This window comes from Arachis ipaensis, chromosome B7 (assembly GCF_059453495.1).
Source record: "Arachis ipaensis isolate K30076 ecotype BB chromosome B7, ASM5945349v1, whole genome shotgun sequence".
Classification (NCBI taxonomy): Eukaryota; Viridiplantae; Streptophyta; class Magnoliopsida; order Fabales; family Fabaceae; genus Arachis; species Arachis ipaensis.
Window position 1 is genome coordinate 133,299,173 of NC_142442.1, and position 22,278 is coordinate 133,321,450.

Sequence of the window (22,278 nt, forward strand, 5' to 3'; positions counted from 1 at the left end):
CTATGCCTTTTGGATCATGTATGAATTAAATATCACTTTAAATTGGTAGTTTCAATCTTATTTTAAAAAGCATTAAATTGTCATCATAATTAGGTACAAACGGCAGTTAGAAATCCCAATTTTAAATAAAAATGATGCCATTATATGCTGGTAGAAACTGCCATTTTAAACACAAAAGATGCCATTATAACCTGGTAAAAACGGCAGTTAGAAACTGCCATTTTAAACACAAAAGATGCCATTATAACCTGGTAAAAACGGCGCCTAGAAACTGCCATTTTAAACACAAAAGATGCCATTATAACCTGGTAAAAATGGCGGTTATAATGGTAAAAACGGCGGTTTTCAACCGCCATTTTAAACAGAAATGAAGCCACAATATTCTGGTAAAAACGGCGGGTGTTCAAAAACTGCCATTTTATGCGGAAATAACGGCGGTTACAAACCGCCATTTTAACCCTCAAAAAACCGCCGTAATAACCAGAATGGCGCCCAGAATAACGGCGTTTCTTGGAGGCGCCAGTTTTGGTCATAATGGCGGTTCTAACCGCCGTAATTCCCCAAAATAACCGCCGTTTTAACCCCTTTTTTTTGTATCTCTGATCTGAACTTTCTCTATTTCTCCTTCGGGCTGTGGACGGAGTTCTTCTCGTCTCTGAACTCCACCAAGCTCAATTGTATGGAACTCTTCTCCTCTGCCTCTGAGGTTTAGACTTTCGTTATAACAGCGGCGTGCCATCTTTTGATATGCTTTTATCGTAGCTATCCCTTTTGCAGTTGGGAATTTCATACATAGATGTGGAGTTGAGACTATTGCGCCGAGTTGATTTAGTGTTGTCCAACCTATTAGGGCATTGTAGGCTGAACTCACGTCGACCACGATGTAGTCTATCTTGAGTGTTCTGGATTGGTTCCCTTTTCCGAAGGTTGTATGTAGTGACACGTATCCCAATGATTGTACTGGGGTATCTCCCAGTCCGAACAGGCTGTTCGGGTATGCTCTAAGCTCCTTTTCTTCTAAGCCGAGCTTGTCGAAGGCAGTTTTGAATAAGATGTCGGTGGAGCTCCCTTGGTCTATTAAAGTGCGGTGGAGGTTGGCGTTTGCCAGTATGATGGTGATGACCATGGGGTCGTCATGTCTTGAGATGATACCGGATGCGTCTTCTTTGGTGAATGTGATTGCAGGGATGTCGGGTGCTTTCCCCTTTCCTTCGACATGATATACTTCTTTGAGATATCTTTTGCGGGATGATTTGGAGATTCCTCCTCCTGCAAATCCTCCGTGTATCATATGGACATGTCTTTCTGGCGTAAGAGGTGATCGCTCGATTCGTCCGACATCTTCATCCCTTCTTCTCTTTCTTTGATCATCATCTCGGGTGGCCAGAAACCGATCTAGTTTTCCTTCTCTCACTAATTTTTCAATGATGTTTTTTCCTCCTCTTTTGCCTTTGAGTGATCGAGCTGGGGGTATCTTTTCCGTATGGCAGACTTCTTTGTAGACATCTACCAGGGATACCCTAAGAGGGGTGTAATTGTGATATTTTCTCCCCTTGTCGATCTTCCTTCTTTTTAGATTCTTTATCTTTGTCTCGGTAGGAGAATCCGAATTTTGAGGCTTCTCCCAACCAAGAGTTTTCTTCCATGTTCATATATTTTTCCGCTCGCTCCTGCACCTCATCCAGAGATGTGGGATATTTCTTCAATATAGATTGGCTAAAAGGTCCCTCTCGTAGGCCATTGATGAGGTCCATGATGGCGGCCTCTGTTGGCAAGCTTTGTATGTCTAGGCATGTTTTGTTGAATCTCCATGTAGTTGTGAAGACTTTCCCGATCTCCTTGCCTGATTCCTAGTAGACTGGGGGCGTGCTTGGCCTTGTCTTTTTGGATGGAGAATCTGGCCAGGAATTTTTTGGCTAGGTCGTCAAAGCTTGAGATGGACTTAGGAGGTAAGTTGTCGAACCATCTAATTGCTATTTTCGTAAGGGTCGTTGGAAAAGCTTTGCAGCGAACAGTGTCCAAGGCGTCGGTGAGGTACATTCTGCTTCTGAAGTTGCTGAGGTGATGGTTGGGATCTATAGTGCCATCATACAGAGTCATATCCGGGAGTTTGAAGTCCTTAGAAATTTTAGTTTTCATGATGTCCCTAGTGAATGGATCTTGATCTTTGCGTGAATTGTCCTCAGGGGTGGTCCGGGTAGCCTTTGCTTTGAGATCGGCTTCGAGTTGTAGGATTTTATCTTCTAGCTCTCGACGTTGCCTTACCTCTCTTTGTAGATCATTGACAACTTCTCGTTGATGCTGGCTTTCTTTTTCAAGTTGCTTTAAACGATTTTGAAGTGCTTCTATTACTCCTGGATTTGATGAGTTTTTGTCTCCGTTAGATTCTGGAGTATCTTTTGGTGTAGCGTCCGCGTTTTTGTGCGGCGTTCTGTCCTCTAGATCTGAATCGTGGTCATGATCGTCCGCCATGGGATGTGATGACTTCCAGGTTCTCCGGCAACTGCGCCAATGTTCCGAGGGTTACCTGAAACTATAGGCCGATCTCGGATGAGATCTTCTGTACTGGTCAGAGATGACGTGTCTGGCTGGCTGGTGGCGGCCGGAGCTGTTGTGTCCGACTTGTTGGACTGGCTGCACTTCTTATCCTTGGTCATCGGAGGGTGGGGGGTACCTGCAAGAGACTCTGATGCTTAAGTTAGCACGGGTATTAAGCAGTTTATTGTAGAATCAGAGTATGAGTTATACCTGGGTGCTCCAGTGTATTTATAGTGGTTGTAGAGTGACCTTTCTAGATAAGATAAGTTAGTTATCTTATCTTATCTTTATCTTTGAGTTGAGGTCAGCTTATCTTCAAGGGAACCGCCCTTATCTCTATAGGCTTTGACGGCTTGTGGATTTGGATCGTATTCCTCTATTTGGGCCCTTTATTGGGCTTTCCTGTCGATTTGGCCGACCTCTTTGAGAAGAGGTCGGATAGCCTGACCTGAAGAGGTCGGTCGCTTTGTCACTGAACATCTCGGGTCGGATAGCTCGGCCCAGGGTGTGAATAATTTTCATGCTTCATAATTAATAATAGTAATAATAATACTAGAGATAGTAATTGATGATCATGTAATAATAATAATAAACGTAATAATAGTAATAATATTAGTAATGCAATGAATATAATATATATAAACTTATAATGCAATTTAATACTTACGGCAATTATATACACTGTTTATAATAATAATAATAATAATAATAATAATAATAATAATATGGATTTGATTAAATTTAAATTATTATAAAATTAGTTCAATTACTGATAATAAAAATAATTTTCTAAAAATAAGGAACTCTAATTTTATAAAATAAATTATAACTTATTTATATTTATATTTTTAAAACTGAGGGTCGCAACATTCTACCCACCTTATAAAATTTTCGCCTTCGAAAATTAATATAAAATGGAAAAGATTCATACTAACGTAACTTCTCTTCTTAAACATATCAAAGAAAAACAGAAAGATTTGACACGCTTAGTTTGCAAATCCAGGATATGGCTTAAAAGTCTATGCAAAGCGAAAGATACAAGATAGACTCGATGCAGAAAGGTTATAAGGCAGGCTGGTATTAGAACGACGGATTTATTGTCCCTAATACTCGCTTCATCTAGCTCCTAAGTTCTGCCGATTCTAATGGTGTCACCTTTCGTAATACAATCGAAACTGGTTCAGCCTCTGACCCTAAATCTATCACAACTTAGTTTTTCTCTCGACACCTAGCTGGTTATCAAAGAGATATTTCTATCGGCCTAAATTCCTAGTCCATATCCAAGTCCAAAACTACGTCCAGTCTTTCCAGTCCTAAACTTTCATATCCGGTTACGTAACCTAAATAAAAGTGGGGTCCTAGCTCTACACATAACAAATCTGTCCTACGCATTCTGTATCATACTTACCTCGATCCTGTCGTGGCCAACTCGCATCTGCGGCTCTCCCACATGAACAATCTCTAGACATGTGTCCCAGTGCTCCACATCAAAAGCACATTCCCAGTCCGTACCTGCGCGGCTTCTCTGGAGTAGTCTCACCAAAGCCTTCCTGTAGCAGTGTCCACTTCATGGAGAAATCCTCTGCGAGCTGGCTCTTCTTAACCAACTCAGTGAAATTTTTTAGTTTTTGTGGATACACGTAATTAAAGATATCCCTCCTTAGTCCTTTCTCATATTGAGCACACTTCCATTCCTCATAATCGGCTGGATTTTCTTGACAAGTTTTTGAGAAACGGCACAGATTATCAAATTCACGGGTATAATCAGCAACAGACATATCCTTTTGCTTCAGCTGCATTAACTCCAATTCCTTTGCAGTGCGAAACGCATGCAAGAAATATTTACCGTAAAACTCTGTCTTGAATCTATTCCAAGGGACATCCGTTAACTCCACCTGCAAGGTATGACACAACTCTTGCCACCAATTCTGAGCATCTCCCTCCAACATATGAGTTACTATCTCCACTGACTGTACTTCAGGAATGTGCTGAGTGTACAAAAACCTCTCCACTTCTCGGAACCACTGATCAGCCTCCAGGGCATTGGCGTTCCCGTTAAACCGAGGTGGACCACTCTTGAGGAAGTCAGTAAGGGTCATAGACCTATAGTATCGACTTACGTTACTTGTACTAGCACTAGGGTTTCCACCTCGACATCCTTGCATTGGTTCAACCACGGGATTTTCTCTCTGAATACCTCGTTCGGATCCACGAGATGACATTTGGTCCCTGTTCACACCAAACAAGTGATATTAAGTTGATCAGTCTCAATATCGCAAGTTTAATGCTTCAAGTTCCAGATGCATGCTCATGAACATTTATGTCACATATATAAATCAGATATCCTAATAGGACATACACACACCCAGAGTATGCCCAGAAGCATAATCAGTCCATCTCTCAGACTCTACAGGAATGAACTGCTCTGATACCATAATGTAACACCCTACCACCCAAAACTTTACGCTTAAGTGGTAAAATAGAGGTGGCGAGGTATTACGACTTCTAAAAATTAAAATATATACTTGTAATAGTAGAAAGAATATAATAGACTAGGAGCCTTGAAAAATGGGTAAAACAAAATCGCAAATTGAAAAGCGCCACGCTCCGGAAATGGAACAACTTATGTGTGAGGCAAACTACAACTATAAAACGTAAGACAATAAAAGTAGGAATCGAAAGCCATAGGTACAAAATAACAAACTCCTAACTCAGTTTGCGAAGTCAAGGCTGGCCGGAGAATATTTACATATATATATACATATCCAAAACCCAAGATGTACATAAATAAAATCCTGCCTCTCCATAAACCTTTAAGAAGATCAAAAAGGATAAGTTATGTGGAGAGAAAGCTAAGTACGTGTATATACATCACTGCACAACAAAATAACACAGTAACTACTTCGCTTCAGGTGTCCAGACGCCTAATGAGATACCTTTCGACCTACATCTAAAAAATAACAACATAGTATGGAATGAGAACCGGAGGTTCTCAGTATAGTAAAGGTGCCCACATAGTTAATATAAAAGGTATCGGAAAAACCAGAGGTATTCCTATACTCCGACACTCAGATTTCAGCTTAAGAATTCAACTAAACCAGAAATTAGGTAAGTTGTCTAAGGTATTCTAGTTCTGAATCTAACTTTAACTTAATACTTCACTTTCTGTCACCTCCAATCTTCCGAATCACTGGTAGAACAACCCTCTCCCCTCACACCTTTGTCAAGAGGGATTTCTCATAAAACATACACGTACAGTTCAAGCAAGGAAAACACAGATAGAGAAGCATTTACAGCAGGTAGAACAAGTAGCGGATAAGCAAAATTAAACAGTTAAGCAAACCAAAACAATGCACACTCAAGCAAACAAACAAATGTATATGATGTATGCTTGTCCTATGGCTGATGAGTCTCATCTGTCGGTTATACAGCCAACCCGACATATCCTGGTAGTTAACCATTGGACAGTCCCTCTGTGTGCGCATCCCCAAACTCAATAATATTCCATGGAGTCAAACTCCAAGCTCAAATATAATATTCCATGGAGTCACACTCCAAGCTCAATAATATAGTATTCCATGGAGTTAAACTCCAAGCTCAATAATATAGTATTCCATAGAGTCGAACTCCAAGCTCAAATATAATATTCAATATTCATATATATATGCATGCCCATGGGAGAATCCGGGGAGTTAAAGTGCCCGGTCACATCTTACGACAGAGGGTCAACAAATAGTCTCAAATACACAAGCCACATAATAATCTCTTTCTTTTTAAAGTACCACCTCAAATCAAAACTCTAATTCTTATAGATGTTTTGGCAGTATCTCCTTTAAAGCTCGAATTTCTACCACCCTTCAAGGGTCCCAACTATCAAATCAAACACATCTCAGTCCTTCAAATCATTTTCGGTAACAAATTATTTCAAAGTCAAACAAATACCAATATTAAATCTTTTCCAAACCGATCAACTTCAACAGCAAATTATTAACAACAGCTAAACCACACATTTTATCCAATATGCACAATCCATCAATTATACATTCAATTCATTCCTATCTTAAGGTCTTCTAGCCTAAATTTTCACGTGACATTAAACATTAACTACGAAAAACCAAAAACATACCTTCGTATGGAATCAAAATATTCGAAGCTCCGGAGAAACTTTTTGACTAAGCTATCGAAGAAGAAAATGTCCAGAATCGTCTATGCCTCCTAAAACTCCAGTTGGTCAAACTCAAGGGGTAGAGGAGCTACATCACCGTCAACTTTTACCGGTCAAAAGTGGTGCCAACGTATAGAAGAGGAGGATATGAATACTTTTACCGGATTAGATTTTTTATTGGAGTTACGAATTGCAAGAAATCGAAGTCGAAAGTTTGATGGATTTACAGTCTTTCGCGGTTACGTTCTTCTCCCTCCCATTTTCTTTTTCCTTTTCTCTCGCATATGCTAATTATATATATATATATATATATATATATATATATATATATATGTGTGTGTGTGATTAATTAGTAAGTCGCCTTTGGCTTCCTTTATTAGATAAATACACTTTATATATATATGGCTTACGATAATATATATATATATATATATATAACTTAATGTAAAATCAAAACCGCCTTTAATTTCCATGCTTCATAATTAATAATAGTAATAATAATACTAGAGATAGTAATTGATGATCATGTAATAATAATAATAATAATAATAATAATAATAATAATAATAAATGTAATAATAGTAATAATATTAGTAATGCAATGAATATAATATATATAAACTTATAATGTAATTTAATACTTACGGCAATTATATATAATAATAATAATAATAATAATAATAATAATAATAATAATAAGGATTTGATTAAATTTAAATTATTATAAAATTAGTTTAATTACTGATAATAAAAATAATTTTTTAAAAATAAGGAACTCTAATTTTATAAAATAAATTATAACTTATTTATATTTATATTTTTAAAATTGAGGGTCGCTACAAGATGCATATGATGAATGCTTGTCCTATTGGCTCGTGATATCACTTGTCGGTCTATAAATGCCAATCCGACATATCCTTTTAGATGTAGCTTTTCTGCTACGCCCACGAATATAGTGCCGAGCACACTCTACTAACCCACGGATATAGTGCCGGGCACACTCTATTCACCCACGAATATAGTGCCGGGCACACTTGCATGCGTAACCCAAGGGTATAGTGCTTGGCACACTTTTGCAGCAGAAAATGTTATTAATCATAATTCAATCCCAGGGACATAATACCTGCACACTATCGTACTTAACCCAAGGACATAGTGCCTGGCACACTCTCAACATTCAACAAGATCATCATTCCTTTCTGAGTCCTCAATTCATCATAACCATCATCATTTCCATTAACATCCTTAAACATTCATATTTCTCAAGTTCATCATAAGCAATTCCATTTCTCAAAAATCTCTTCAACCGTATACTTTACAACTCCACATTCACCAGTTCAACTAGAAATTATACAAACCTTCCAAACTTAGGTCACCGGCTCTAAACTCATAAATAAAAATATCCTTTTTATCACTTTATTATTTTTCCCTTTGATCCAAGATCCTAAAACTAACAAAAAGGTTTTAAACAAGTGTTACAGAAGTTTACAAGCTCGCTGGAAAGGTAAAACAGTTAAAAACAAGGTTTTATTTGAAAAACATGGCAGTGTACGTACGCATAGGGCTGTGCGTACGCACGCCCAGGAAGATTTTTAAGAAGTGTGTGTATGCATAGAGGTGTGCGTACGCATAGGTGTAAAAATTTCCAACTCTGCTCATTCGCACAATGCGTGCGAACACCCTCAACAGAGTGCACCTTCCAACGTGTGCGTGCACACAAGGCTGTGCGTGTGCAAAGCTTGCAAAACTTCATTGGTTGTGTGTGCGCACAAAGCGTGCTAGCGCTCCCAACAACAGCCATATCCTCGTGTGTACGTACGCACAAGAGTGTGCGTGCGCACAGTTTCAAAAATACACAGGGTGTGCGTGCGCACACAAACCAGAAATCACAAATTCTGCAGCATTCACAAAATTCAGATTTCAGATACCAACTTTCAATGATCATATCTTTGTCTACAAAATTCAGATTTCTACAAAATTGATACCGTTTTAAAGCTCTTTGAATTATCTTTATTTTGATGCAAAAATTATTCAATTTCAAAAACCGTAGTTCAAGATATAATCCGTCAAAGTTATCCCAAAACTCATTTTTACCAAAAACCTTAAAAACTCAAATTCACTAAATCTCTTAATTCAAAACCAAACTACTCACATTCCAAACAATACCAAAACAACACAAAGATTCCTACCACTCATTTCTCAAAAATCAATCATTCAATCATCTAAACCATTTAATGCTCAACTCATCCAACTTTAAAATCCAACCTAAGTTCACATCAAATTTTCTCAACCACCATCTAATATCCACACCAACCACAAGATCCAAAATCCAAAATCATCATCAACATATATCATCACACATCATAATTATCAATATCCTTCAATCCAAACCATCACAAACATTTGACATTAACTTATTACCATGAATTCTCATAATCCTCATTATACATCAATATAACAAATCGCCATCAATACTTATCAACACCAAGCATCAATTTATCATAATCCAAAATTCATAATCCACATCATTTATCAACAATCTCAACACTCACCTTCAATTACCAACAACATCAATATTCATCATTAATCATCAACTATATCAACAAACCCTCATCAACAATAATAAATCACAACATTCATCATCAACCTTCATAGTCATTAAATACCAACAATCAACATCAAAATTCATATATTCCACATCCCAAAACTCTATATTATCATCACCACTATACAACTTATCTTCAAACATCAAAATCACATACAATTAAACATACACCCAAACATCCAATCCTATCTTAAGGTCAACTAGTCTAAGGTTCACGAAACATTACATATTACATAAAGAAAACCGAAACTATACCTTAGCCGATTCCTAATATGCTCAAACACCAAACTTGATTCCAATCAAGCTTCCACCAAGCTCCAAACCATCAAAGCCAAACCAAAAGCCACCACCAACTCCAAAAACAAGCTTCATACATACAACATAACTATGTATTATCAACTAAAGCTCACACTACATCAAACTGTAAGGATATAAAGGTTCTTTACCTTATCCAAGGGTGTTTGGTGCAAAGCCCGATAATTACCCGCTACTAGAGATCACCTAAACAAGCAAAACCACAAAATCTACTGAAAACTATAACCCAAAAATGCAGAAATTCTAGGGCTGGAAACTGGAGCTTGAGGCGCAATTTCTTACTAGATTTTCTTAGATAGAAACGAAGAGCTCGACAAGAGCTTCGCGTGGTCGCAAACGACTCGTCAATCGGAGCTCCGTAGCTCAAGTTATGGCTTGATGAAGATGGAGTTAAATAGTGAAACCCCTCTCCTCTCTCCTCTCAACTCAGCACCGCCCCCATTTCTTATTTTGGGGTGGAAATGAGCTGAAATGCTCATTTAATGAGCATATATATGTTGGGCCTTGGGCCCGATCCAGTCTGTTAGCGTTTTTGGTTCGTTTGACCCACTTTTGGCCAAAACTTTTAAGATTAGTGTCCAATTTTCAATTCTAAATTATTTTTTGCCTTTTCAAAACGATAAATTAAATTTTTCAAAAATCTTATTTTTCTAAGAACACGCACAGTACCGGATAGTCTAGAGCTGGTACTGGCAGCTTAAGCACCGGTACACATTTTTACAAAAATCTTTCACAAAAAATACATTTTTTAACTTAGAAAAATTCACTGAATCCAAATTTCACCTTTAAATTTTTAAATTATAACTTCTAAATTTTGAATCTACTTTGCACACTTAAAATTATTATTTTATTAAAACGGTTGTGCTGGTTCTTACGGATTTAAACATAGAAAATTTATACTAACCCTATATAAAAATTTATGATCATTATTAATTTATTATTTCACAAGAAAAACAAAAAATACTATTTTTAAATTTATAAATATTTTTATTAGAATTCAGAATCTTAAGAACAACTATTAAATGCTATTATTATCAAATGTATAATAACGAGGAGTACTTATTTATAGACTAAAAATTAAGATACAATCTAATCATAATAACAAAATTAATATAATATCAAATTAAATAATAACGAAATCAATGGGATATATACTTAGGTACTATATTAATTTATAATATCTAAATATATTCTAATATCTCTCAAATTACACCTTATTTAAAAAATGAAAAAAAAAAAGAAAACAACAAAGTAAGAAAATTAAAATAGTATATAAATAAAATTCTCACAAATCGGATATATACCTAGCCTCCTAGGTACTTTAAGTGCATACAAAACTACAAAAATTTCAAGTGCAGGAGGTGAAGACGAAACTACAAAGGGCAAAGTGAAACTACTTCAACTCGCCATTAAAATGGTTGAAACTCGGAATGCGGATGGAATGGCTGAAAAAGTGGTGAAAAAAGCGACAGAGTTGAGCTTAGAACAATAACAAAACGGGTTATGTTATGTGTACACCAAAATTAGTCATTAAAATTAATTATTAGTATAAAATATATGTTAAAATATAAATACACATTAAATATAAATTAAACTATACATATATTTATACATAAATATATTGATAGTTAATTTTTGTGACTGACTTTGATGTACAAATAACATTTCTCAACAAAAACATATGTGTCTAAACTTTCGGAGAATATTGATGGCAAGTCCAACATCAGATTATAACATCATCTGTTGCTGCTAGGTACAGATTCAGAAATCTAACAATAGAAGCGAAAAATTAAAATCTTGTATAATCAAATATAATGTCATATATTTGATAATAGATATAATTATAATTATTTTTTAATTAAAAATTAATTAATATTTGTCAAATAAAAAAATTATCTCAGTCTTTTTAATTTTTTTATAATTTTTTATGATTTTATATTTAAAAAATATAAAATTATCTATTTTTAAATATTTTGTTAATTAATTTATTTTAGTAAGTATTTATGTGCAACGAATTAAATTTTTATGTTTTATATCATTATAAAATATGACATAAAATAATATAAATTAATTTTTCTAATAATTTTGTTATGTAAATTTAAAATATACTAAAGTATTTTTATATAATAATAGGAGTAGAAAGTAATAGAAAAATAATAAAAAGAAACAACTAAATTATCAATTAAAAAAAGAACAATATTATTATATGATTATAGATGTTAAAATTAATTTTAAAAAAATAAATATAAAAAAATTAAATCAAATAAAAAATACAAATAATATAAATATATATAGAAAAATTTAAATTTTAATACATACAAAATACTAACTCTTTTGTTTATTACTATATTATTAAATTTTACTCCCTGCAGTCTCTTCTCCTCTTCTTGATATAGGACAATCCTCTCTTGAAGGTCCTCTATGAATTTTTGTAAAGAACTCAAGGGAGTTTTGTCGAGTATATCAAGAAGGGTAGTACAGACCCCAGTCGTCCAATTCCCCCTCCCCCCCGCAAGAATCTGAAGATGGTTTCGTAAGGAAGCATCATCCATGAAAATTTGACTAAAAGGAAGGATGTGCTTCCTTGCGAACTTTGGACCATCGAAGTTGGCCTCCCCAACAGCGGAAGAACCAGTCTCCGAGGTTTTTCGCTTCTTCTTTTCAAGCTTGGCGGAGGGTTGAACGGGTGGAACAGGGGCAGGAGGAGGAAGAGAAGAAGTAGTAGTAGGATTTACCAAAATCGGCCTGGAAGAAGAGGTCCCCAAACCATATCCAGGGCTGGAGAGAGTCTTGGAAGCTCCGACTTTCTGGGCATCAGCTCGTGCATGGGCCTTCCTCTTGGCCTCCTGGACCTTTTGATAAGCAGCGCTTGACCCACTTTTCACCATTTCTAAAAGAAAGAATAAAAGTTGATCAGCTTACAAATCAGAAAGGAACATATAGCAAGTCGGAATTCATCAAAAGCAGCCACAAAGAAACAAAAGCTACATAGCTCGGTTTGGATGAAACTCGGAGGGCCTATGAGGAATTTCTTAGTATCCAGATTTGGAGCTCTCCCCCAGGCCTCTCGAAAAAACTCAACAATGGCCTCTTCTACCTCATCCAAGTCAACTAGGCCATATTTATCTACGGGGGAGGCCTCTGACCAGTACAGAGGAAATAGGGACTCGTTATTCTCGTTTAGGAAAAAGGGACGATGGCCCTCTACAACTTGAACCTTGAAGAAAAAGTTTTTGAAGTCATGAAAGGACTCGTCAAAAATGGAAAACACCTTCCGACCCTGAATAGCTCGAAAAGATACCCATTGCTGTGTGTTTTGCTTACTAAAAGGTCGGGTAAGGTGGAAAAGATAGAAAAAGATTTTTAAGGAAGTCGGAAAGTCAAGCTCTTGGCTGACAAGTTGGTAAATCTTCAAGAAACCCCAGGAATTGGCATGGAGTTGGGTAGCAGCGACTCGACAGTGAGACAAAACTTCCATTTCAAAATCTGAAAAAGGAAGAAAAACTCCCAAACGGGTGAAAAGACAGTCGTACATAAAAAAAAAGTGGGACTCAAAATCTATTAATCCTCCCACAACAAACCCGATCCTCAGAATCGGGGGCCACTAGTTCATACTTTGGTTCGTCAGCCTCAAGATTACAAATTCTATGATGGGTACGAAACTCGGTCATGAAGTCAGTATCCACTAGAGGTTTCTCAATAAGTACGGAATCATCTACCCATCTCAAGAGGGTCTCAGGAATATGAGAAGACATTTTTTCGGCAATGAGGGAGTGTATATAAAAGTAATAAAACCTACAAGAAAAAATAAAATCATAAAAAAACAGGACCCTAAAGACAAGACAGTTTCTTCCAAAACAAATAAGGAAAACAATCACCAGGCAACAAAAGAAGCGATTTTTGTAAATTAAACATGCAAAAATTCTAAAGCTTCACACTACAAATAAAGAAACGATAAAGGCATAAAACTCCCCTCAAACACACAAGTACACTAAGCAGAAATAAAGAAAGCACTACACGAGTAACAGAGGAAGATAAAGAAGAATCAACATTCTTTGTAGAATTAAAGAGAAACAGTCACGGCGAAAGAAAACGGTGAAGCACCCACGAACGAAAGATCAAAGGGAGTCATGAGTAAAAAAGCGAAAGAGCAGGGAAAGAAACTTCGAAGAGAAGATGAAAGAAAACAAAGAAAGAAGAGGGAAAAGTATTTATAACGTACTAGAGGCATAACAGTAAAACGACGTTATCATTAAGAAACATGCCGTTACCAATGTAACTGCCTCCACGTGTAAATGCAAACCCCTAACAGACGCAACGTTTGATTAGACACGACGGTTGGGAAATTCAAAATTACGTCGGTTTTAAAATCACGTCGGTTTTCCGACTTGAACATACCTGCATACAATTAATACTCAGATCCCACTCATAGCTAAGAGATCGGACCCGAGTAGGGGCACTGTTCATGCCCTGGCCCAATACTATGGTCCAGGTCTAAGTAAGCCAAAAAAGGCCCAATCCAAAGGTTGGCCTTTACCGCTTACCCGACCTCCTCAAAGAAGTCGGGTTCGACCTAAGCTGGCAATAACACTTATTCAAATAAGTAACTGCCCCCTAAAATTTCTCGCCCACTTCTAGAAGAGGTATCTCAACAACCCTAAGATAAAAGGACGGTTATCTACTTTCAGAAGTGGGACTACTCCAATGGTGGTTATTGGCACATCACCTATAAATACACTGACACTCCTCAGGTATCTCTAAGTTCCAATACTCTCTAAACCTGCTTACCCCCTTGCTAACTTAGGCATCGGAGTGTCTTTGCAGGTATCACCCCTCATTCTCTTACATGCACAATTCAAACGGCGGCTCCCAGATGTAAAGCAAGTCGGAGACCACCTTCTTCTAACGTTTGGGCCTATCCTTCGAGCCTAATCCATTTATCTCAGGTTACCCACGTAACACTACCAATATTATAACTGTTGTTGCTGTTGTTGTTAATTCATGAAATTTTTTTGGGCTGGAATGATGGATTGTATTATTTTTTTTGGGCTACAATAATTGTGGTCCAAACTTTTGGCTTTTGTTTTTGGTCAGGAAACTATTGGCTTAAGTGGATTGACTCAAAGATAAAGGGCCTATTGTGTTAACCTTAGCCCAAAATATAACAAATAGTACAAAAAGAATCTATCGCTAACATGACTAATCTAAAAAGATAAAGCTTCTATCACTTTTCTGGGCTCAGCCCAAGACCCAAAAATTTCTTCTATCACGAGTTTGTATAAAAAATTAAAAATAAAGAAGGATCCATCCTGTCACTAAAAAAAAAAAGATCAATCTATGGTCAATAATATTCAATAAAGAATTACACCCAAAAAAAAAATATATTCAATAAAGAATGTACCCCATTTTTTAAAAAAATAACATACACTATATTCGGGTGCTAATTTTTCATGATATATTTTATGAGTTTAATTAATATATATTGATAGTATAAAATTATTCTTCGGCATCAACCAATCATAGGAAGTTGAGTTCTGTTTTAAGTAGTAAAAGAGAGAATTTTATAATTATTATTTATTAAACTAATGTGCCAATACATTGTTAGATAATAGTATTAAAAACCCCCTAACAGTTATTGAATTTGTTATGCAAAAAAATATGATACTGTATGATTTTCAAATTTATTATATTTCAACTAACTAAATTTGAATCGATCAATTCATTAGAGTTTGCTTTTATTACATTTTCTAGTACTTGAATTTGTATTTGATGAGGATAATTAACAACAAATGTTAAATTACTTAAATTAGTTAAGCATCAGCCATAAGCCCATAATAAAAATCCAATAAAGTTTATATATTTGTTGACTTTTAGTTAAATGATTTGATAGCCTTATCTTATGATCTTATCTGTTCATAACTTCATACTTTCTCAATATTTGAGTTATTATTTGGGCATTTGCTAATATAGTTTTATAAGTCTGATTATTAAACACTCAAGTTTGTAAGTTTAGCTCTCTAAATTAAATAATTAACTTGGATCGATCAAGTGATAAAATAGAGTTTAAATTCATGATAAATTAGTTGTTTCTCTATCAAATTAGAAAACATTATGAGAAAATAAAAGAGAAAAAATCCCTAAACTAAATTTATAATCTCATGAGTAAAATTATGTTAAAAAGGTTATGAGTTTAGCTTTGCAATAAAAGTTACCTAAATTCTACAAACTTATCAACTTTCAGATAAGAGTAACATCTCATTAAACAGCTAAACTTAATTGATTATTCATGTCACTTTAAATTTGTAAAAAAAGGAAATAAAAATAAAATAATTTTTAAAATAAGTTTTTTTTAACTAGTTCATTTTCTTCTTATAGTTCAGATCATTTTTTTAAACAAACAAAAACACACACAAACTATATATATATATATATTAAGTTTAATTACTCTGTTGGTCTTATAGTTTCACAAAATTTTTAATTAAGTTCTTGTATTTTTTTATTTTTAAATTGAGTCTTTGCACCAAAATTTTTTTTAATTGGATCTCTACACTTTTTTTTCTTTTTATTTGGGTTCCTGCACCAATTTTTTTTTTTTTAGTTGAGTCCCCATAAAATTAAGCCAATACTGCTAAGAGAGACCTAATTAAAAAAAATTAGTGCAGGGACCTAATTAAAAGGAAAAAAAGTACTAATTGAAAATTTTGCAAAATTATAAGGACCAATAGAGTAATTAAACCTATATATTATCATCAAACATAAATAAAAGACAGAAATAAAACGAACAAAAATAAGAGAATGACAACAAATTATTATTATTATTATTATTATTATTATTATTATTATTATTATTATTATTATTATTATTATTATTATTATTATTATTATTATTATTATTATTATTATAAAGTGAAAAAAAAAAGACTGAACTCTAAATGTAAAACTTATATAAGGTGGGAAATACTGATAACATAGAATTTTCTTAAAATAATCGATATCAAATTTATTTATGAGTTAACCTATTATGATTGTCACCTTAAAATCATGGATTTTTTATTTAAATTAATGTCTCACATAGACTCAAATAATCAAATCACAAACAAAAAATTTTAGATAGTCAGTCATTGGAATATAATACAACGCAAATATTACATATCTTAAATACACTTAGAATATGAAATAAATGTTTAAAATGAGTGAAGTGAATATTTTAAATAATTATTTAGTTGATATATTAAAATATTTTGATTTAATTAGTTAAAAGATACGTTAGAATAATGACATATTAGATTAATTTATTTTAATTAATTAATTAACATATTAAGATAATTCGATTTAAGTAGTTAAAGTAGTGTTAGAATATTCACATATTAAATTATTTTGATTTGATTAATTAGTTAACATGTTAAGGTAATTGAATTCAATTAGTCAGAAGAGTATTAATTAGAAAGTAGTAGTTAGAAGAGAATGTTAGAAGATGATTAATTAATTTTTTAAATTTAGATATTTTTTATTAAAAATTTAATTATATTAAAATATTATTAATTAATATCATTTTATGATTATCTCCATAAAAATTGAGTATTTTTTAATTAAAGTATTTAGTTACTTAATTATAATATTTAATTACTTATTTATAATATCAAGTTCTATCCAAAATGTCTTGTTAAGAAACTCACTATTTAAGAGTGTTGATAGAAATTTATATGAAACTTTTTAAACTTTCTTAAAATTTTCTTTAAATTTATATGCAACTTTTTAGTGTATCTAGCAAACTAAGATATCAAGTGTGCAACATTATAAGTAAATTATATTCAAATATTACTCTCTTTTCATAATTTTCTTATAATTTCATTAGGATAAAATACCACCAAAAAAATTAATTACTAGCTATATATGTGAAGAAAAAGGAGAAGGAGAAAGAGAATAAAGAGTAATGAATTGGATTTGTGTGATTAGCTTTTAAGCCTTCAAACTTCTTATATAAAGGTTTTTTTTTATTGTTATATAATTATTTAGGATGAGAGAATCTTAAATAACTAGACATGTATTTCAAGTACATTGGCCAAAATTTATATGCAACTTTATCTCCGATATTCACCGTTTTAAATACGTATAATTACGCAATTGTATTATATTCCAAATGTAACGGAAATTTTTTTTTTTACTGTGTTATTAATAATTTTTAAGATTGTGAATTTGAAATGTATGTATAATGTGTATGTGAAATTATAACTGATCTATATATTATATAAATATTATATTTTATTAATTTAAATAAAAAATTCTAAAATAATGAGTAACATAATATCCAGAGTTAAGCACTTATTAGGCTTATAAAAATTGTTAAACCTTAAAGTAGTCTTTAAGTTATACTCAACCTTTAAAATGATCCTTAAAATTAATAATTATTCAAATTCGTTCTTGAAAATACACTTTGAAATTCATAATAGCCCCTAAGATAATTTTTGTCCATCGCTTACCACCGGAAAACTAAGCTGGAGTGAAACTACGGCTTGGTTTGATAAAACTTTTCGAAGAGTTACTTGTGCTTTTTACTCCTCATTTTGTGTTTGGTAAATCAAAAAGACCATGTGTTTGTGCTTGCAGCTTTTAAAAGATCGGAGTACTTTTGAAAGCAATTAAGGTGGAGCTTTTCAACGTTGGCTTGTACTTTTCAAAATTTAAAAGTCTAATATAACTTCATATATTAATTCATTTTTAAATTCAACATTTAAATTTATGTCTTTTATAGTATATTTAAATTTTAAAAGCTATTTTATCAAACGTAATTGTTACTACTTATGTTTATTAAAAGTCATTTTTAATTTGATTTACCTCACATAAATGCTACACTTTAAAAAAAAAAAGCTATCTTTTAAAAGTTAGCTTTTATAAGCTAGTTTTAAAAAGTAAAAACTTTACCAAACTAAGCCTACGTCATTTTGTACTTAAAAAAAACCTTCGAATCCCCCCACCCCTACTCTTTCACACTCAGCACTCAATACTGCTTTCTCAATCACAATAGCAAAGGCAAGCTTTCCTCAACCTTCTACGTCGTCGGCCTCTGTCTCGGTGCCGCGCCGCTCGCCCCCTCCTCCTCAACCTAGTCTTTCATACTCTCCAATCTCCTTCCCCTCACCACCACGTGATCGAGGTGCTCTCCGACCACGCCGTCTAGATTTTGTACTTTTCTTCACTGTTTTCAAGTGCTCCGTCAACCGCCCCCACTCCTCTGTCACCACCGTCATCGCTCTCGAGTGCCCGCACTCGCCGGCGACTCCAAGGTCCACCAATAGCTCCACAACAATGACAACTTTCCTTTCCTTGAGAATGTCTCTCACGGTCAGCTCCAAGCGCTCTCCATCGTCCCCACTGACAACCCCTCCCTCCCTACTCATCGCCGTCTACGCTCTTCTCGTCTCCTCTCTGTCTTCCTCTGCATCCTTCTTCTCTTCTCTACCGCCAAGGTGAATTTTTTTATTTTTTTTAGTTATTTAATCATTATTATTTAATATTTTGGGTGATTGTTGCTGCTGATGATTCTGTTTTAATGTAGCTGCAATAGTTGATTTTTTGTTATTCTTTATTTTGTAATTATTGTTGGTTTTTTTGTGATTATTGATATTTAGATTGATTGATGCCTACTATTTAGGTTAATTGATATTTTTTTATTATTGTTGGTTCTTTTTTTTTGTGATCTTTTGTGATTGTAAATTTTTTTAACTTTGTGATTTTTGCTGGTTTTGATGATGTTGTTGTTGCTACTATGAAATTGAAGAAAAAAAAGAATAAGAATAGTGTAAAGAAGAGAATTGGTGAAGATAATTAGGGATTAAATTTTTTATTTAAATACAAAACGACGTCGTATTAGAGATTAGGGTTTTTCTTTTTTCTATAAATACAAAACAACGTTGTTTCAGTCCAGCTCAGCTCTAATGGCAAGAATGGACGAAAATTGTCTTAGGAACTTTTTAGGGACTACTATAAGTCTCAGAGTGCAATTTCGGAAACGAATTTGAGTAATTATTAACTTTAGGGATCACTTTGAGACTCGAGTGCAACTTTAGGAACTATTTTGAGACTTAACTAATTAATAATTTATTGGGTTAATAGCCAAATTAGTTCCTAAAAGATAAGACATTCTTCAAATTCATCCCTAAAAATTTTTTTCAATCAAATTAATTCTTCAAAAATTGTGAATTAATCATATTTGTCCTCCATTCACTCCATTAATAATTTTCTTTAAAGATTGATATTGTAAAACGTTAATTAATAACATATATAATACGTGATATGTTTAATTAGATATTGACCAAATATGTTTATGAAAATTTATTAATTTAGTCATTTTCTTAATTACAAAAATCCTATTCCTAATATGACCTAGTGACTAAATTGATAGATTTTCATAAACATATTTAGTTAACGTCTAATTAAACATGTTATATGTCATGTATGCTATTAGTTAATATTTCACATTATCAATCATTGATGAAAATTGTGAGTGGAGTAACTGAAGAACAGATATAATGTTACATACCCTGGAGAGAGAGAGAGAGAATGCTGACTCAGCAGCAAAGGCAGTCAAAACAGAGAAGAAAATAATTCTTTTACCTTATCATTATTCTAGAAGAAGCAATAAAGAAAAGGGAGGAATAATAGGCAGGAGAAATGTGTAATCATAAGTGACATGGATTAGTCAGATGAGAGAAATCAGGGAAGCATAATCGTAGGAGTTGAATGCTAATTATGATAATTAATTTGAGGGAAGGCAATAAAAGGTGGGGCTGATTAAGTGAGAGGTAGAAAAAGATTTGGAAAGGCCTAGGCTAGGAGAGAAGAGGACTCTCGAAATTCCTCTGTTATCTTTTATGGTTCTATTGTATTTCTGTATTTCTATTAAAATAAATACCAGTGTCACAACTGGTATCAGAGCACCGATCTTAGGTGTTATGTGCATGGTTTCCACGCGAGCTGCCATGGAGTCAAGGTTGGAAGTCTTGGAGAAGCAAATGGAGGAGATGAGGGAGGCCTAGAATCGTTCGCTGGAAGCTCAAAACCGATCGTTTGAACTCTTATCCACCAACCTGCTGAGACAGGTGAGGGAAATGCTTTCACAACAACACGATGACCAGGGACAAAACGGGGCTGGAGGGAGAAATGGGGGAGATGGAGAAGGTTCAGAAGGCAGAGGCGGCAACAATAATAAAGGTGAAACAGAACAGAGGAGATTTGAGCCTACCAGGAAGCTTGACATTCCCATCTTCTCCGGAGATGATGCAAATGGCTGGCTGGTGAAGATGGAAAGATATTTTCGTGTCACCTAGGTGGCTCCAATAGAAAGGATGGACTTTGTCACTCTTGCTTTGGAGGGAGAGGATCTTGTATGGATGGAGTGGTAGGAAGAATACACACCATTTCATACATGGAGATGATTCAAGGAGGACTTATTGAAACGTTTTCAACCTGGAGCTGCTCTCAACCTCATGGCTCCGTTACTAGAGGTGAAACAGGTGGAGGACGTCGCTCAATATCGGCGAGAGTTTGAGGCTACAGCACAAACGCAGAAAAACTTGGGAACAGAGGCTCTCATGTGCATTTTTGCAAATGGACTCAAAAAGGAAATTCAGGTGGAGTTGGAGGTGGCTCGGTTTGATTACTTACCTGCTTTAATGGATAGAGCCACGGCTATTGAATGGAGAAATCAAGCATGGAAGGAGACCAGGGTTGACCCTAACGGCAGGAGGGTGGAGGGGTTGACGAAAGGGAGTGGGTCAGGCGGATCTGGTTCTGTGGGAGCTAGATTTGGATTTTTCAAAAATTCTAGTCCGGCGAAGTACAACAGCCACGACAGCAGAGGCGAAGAGTGGGCAGAGAGACAGAGGAAAGGGTTGTGCTAGAGAAGTGGGGACCTGATCATATGTGCTCCATGAAGCACTATCAAATCATACTCCTAGGAGAAGATGCAGAAGAGAAGGCAGAAGGAGACGTAGGGATGAACCAAAAGGCCCATGAAGTGGAACCTGAACGGAAAGAGCTGCAACTGTCATCATACAGCTATTGGGGACTTACTACTCCCAAGACCTTTAAGGTCTAAGGGAAGATTCAGGGCAGAACAGTGGTGGTGCTCATCGACCCTAGGGCTTCGGCAAATTTCATTGCCACCGAGTTGGTTAGGCGGCTGGCGTTACCGGTGAGAAAGATAAAAGAGTTTCAAGTGGAGGTGGGGAACGGTGCTGTAGAAAAGGAGAATGAAGGCTGTGAAGGAGTTCACTTGAATATTCAAGGGGTCCAAATAGTCCAAAACTTCTTTGTAATGAAGCTGGGCTGTTCGGAGGTGGTGTTAGGAGCAGGATGGTTGGCGAGTCTAGGGAGGTTTGTAGGAGATTATGGAGAATTAACATTGAACTGGAAGCAAAATGGCAGAGAGATGCAATTAAAAGGTGATCCTTCCTTGAGCAGAAGTAGGGCTTCATGGAAGAAGACCTTGCACGTTCTGAAAAGTGATAGGGAGGGTTATGTTATCACCACCAGGATTGCTGCCACCGAAGAGCAAGAGCAAGAGGTGATTTCTGCTGAAGCTCAACAATTTCTGCAACAATATGGGGACTTGTTTCAGACCCCTGTAGGCCTCCCACCCAAACGCGAGAAGGAC

The 22,278-nt window shown here is 34.9% G+C and overlaps 2 pseudogenes; one reads left to right on the top strand and one right to left on the bottom strand.

The window, feature by feature from the left end:
- Positions 1-140: 140 nt before the first annotated feature.
- Positions 141-4,760, bottom strand: LOC148554204 (uncharacterized; annotated as a pseudogene).
- A 15,821-nt stretch (positions 4,761-20,581) lies between these two features.
- LOC148554205 (uncharacterized) lies at positions 20,582-21,523 on the top strand (annotated as a pseudogene).
- The last annotated feature ends 755 nt before the right edge of the window (positions 21,524-22,278 follow it).